The sequence below is a fragment of the Cucurbita pepo genome, chromosome 15, assembly GCF_057944985.1.
Source record: "Cucurbita pepo subsp. pepo isolate OVF chromosome 15, ASM5794498v1, whole genome shotgun sequence".
Lineage (NCBI taxonomy): Eukaryota > Viridiplantae > Streptophyta > Magnoliopsida > Cucurbitales > Cucurbitaceae > Cucurbita > Cucurbita pepo.
Genome location: NC_141812.1, coordinates 6,044,329 through 6,046,509, shown reverse-complemented (window position 1 = coordinate 6,046,509; position 2,181 = coordinate 6,044,329). Strand labels below are relative to the sequence as shown.

Here is a 2,181-nt window from a genome sequence, read left to right as displayed (position 1 = left end):
AGCCACAAAGCTAGATGAAAAATATGAAAGGGAATTAAGTACTCCTTAAGGTTTGTCATGATCGTGTCAAGATCACAAAGCCGCACATTTGAAAAAGTATGACTTTGACACGATGCACTGGTCGGAGTTGGGCTAGACTCTCTCCATATTAGACGCGTTTTAAAACCACGATGTTAACAACGATAAATAAAAAGTCAAAACAAACAATATGTGTTAGCAGCGGGCACGAGGCTTTACAAAAAATTAAAATAAATGACAGCTGTGGGATTTGAATCCATGCCCTTTTGAACCAGAGTCAAAGTCTAGCACCTTAGACAACTCGGCCAAACTATCCCGACGAATATGTTTGGACAAATCAAGATGGTCGAGCTATCTCGAGACATGAGATTACAATACGATGCATGAGTTGTGTTGTTGGAAACCGAGATGACGATGAGATGCAACAATGTTGTGTCGCACATGATTGAACATGCACGCATAGACGGCGTGTGTGGTCAAACAAGTTTTAATTCCACATTATGGATGTTTGAATGCGGAAGAAAACTGTGCCTAAGGTATAACAAAGCCATAAAGTCAAGCTATCTCTAGACATGTGATCGCAATACGATGCATGGGTCGGACGATGAGATTGAAAAAGTATGATTATGACAACTGTGGGATTTAAACCCACGCCCTTTCGGACCAGAGCCTAAATCTGGCGCCTTAGACCACTCGGCCAAACTGTCCCAACGAATGTGTCTAGAAAAACCAAGATGATCGAGTATCTCAAGACATGAGATTGCATCACGATACATGGATCGTGTTGTTGGGAACCGAGATAACGATGAGATGCAACATTGTTGTGTCGCACATGATAGAACATGCACGCATAGGCGGCGTGTGTGGTCAAACAAGTTTTGATTCCACATAAGTGATGTTTCAACGTTGAAGGCAAACCTTGCCTATGGTATAACAAAGCCACAAAGCCGAGGTGAAAAATGTGAATGGAGATTGTGTACCCCATAAGGTTTTTGGCGAGCGTGTCAAGATCACGAAGCCGCACATTTGAAGAAGTATGACCGTTACACGATGCACTGGTCGGAGTAGGGCTAGACTCTCTCTATAGTAGACGCGTTTTAAAATCATGAGGTTTTTATAATATGTGCTAGCAGCGGGCTTGAAGGTTTACAAAAAATGAAAATAAATGACAGCTGTGGGACCACGCCCCTTCAAACCAAAGCCTAAATCTGGCACCTTAGACCACTTGGCCAAACTGTCCCGAGGGATGTGTCTACACAACCAAGATGGTCAAGCTATCTCGAGACTTGAGATTGCATCACGATGCATGGGACGTGTTGTGAGGAACCGAGATGACGATGAGATGCAACGTTGTTGTGTCGTACACAATTGAACATGCATGCATAGGCAGCGTGTATGGTGAAACAAGTTTTGATTCCACATAAGTGATGTTTGAATGTCGAAGGTAAACCTTGCCTAAGGTAAAACAAAGCCACAAAGCCAGGTAAAAAATATGAATGTAGATTAAGTACCCCATAAGGTTTTTGGTGAGCGTGTCAAGATTAGAGGCCGCACATTTGAAGAAGTATAACCGTTACACGATGCACTGGTCAAAGTAGGGCGAAACTCTCAACATTGTAGACGCATTTTAAGACCATGAGTTGGACAGCACCCATAGAGTATTTAAAAGAGTTTGGTGAAGTTCTGAAAAAGAGTTAATTAATATCATTGATCCCTAATAGATGAGGTTGAAGGTGATGGAGGTTGAAGACGACGTATTCCTGTGAAACCAAAAATTATACCGACCTTGTAGTTGATGGGAATGTTATTTATTGTTGGTATTAGAGCCAGGTTTCGATACTGGGACCTGTGGGTTATGGACCCACCACGCTTCCGCTGCGGCACTCTGATTTATTAATTAATATCATTTTGATCCCTAACAGATGCTTTTAAAACCGTGAGACTCACGACGATACGTAACGGGCCAAAGTAGACAATATTTGCTGGCGGTCGACTTGGCTATTACATAACCTAAATCACCATAAGTGAATTCATTCCAAGGAATCTTACACACTCTTCATTGAGAGCGGTAGTTATCCGTCGAGAAATATACTTTGAAAGTCCTTCAATGAAGCGCATCATCCATAATTAAAGGGTACTATCATATCTTGTCATAACCTTAGT

General features: G+C 42.0%; 1 non-coding gene across 1 annotated transcript; it reads right to left on the bottom strand.

Moving 5' to 3' along the window:
• Positions 1 to 645: 645 nt before the first annotated feature.
• TRNAL-UAG (transfer RNA leucine (anticodon UAG)) lies at positions 646 to 725 on the bottom strand. Its single transcript has one exon. It is a non-coding gene; the product is annotated as a tRNA-Leu (tRNA).
• Between the last annotated feature and the right edge of the window lie 1,456 nt (positions 726 to 2,181).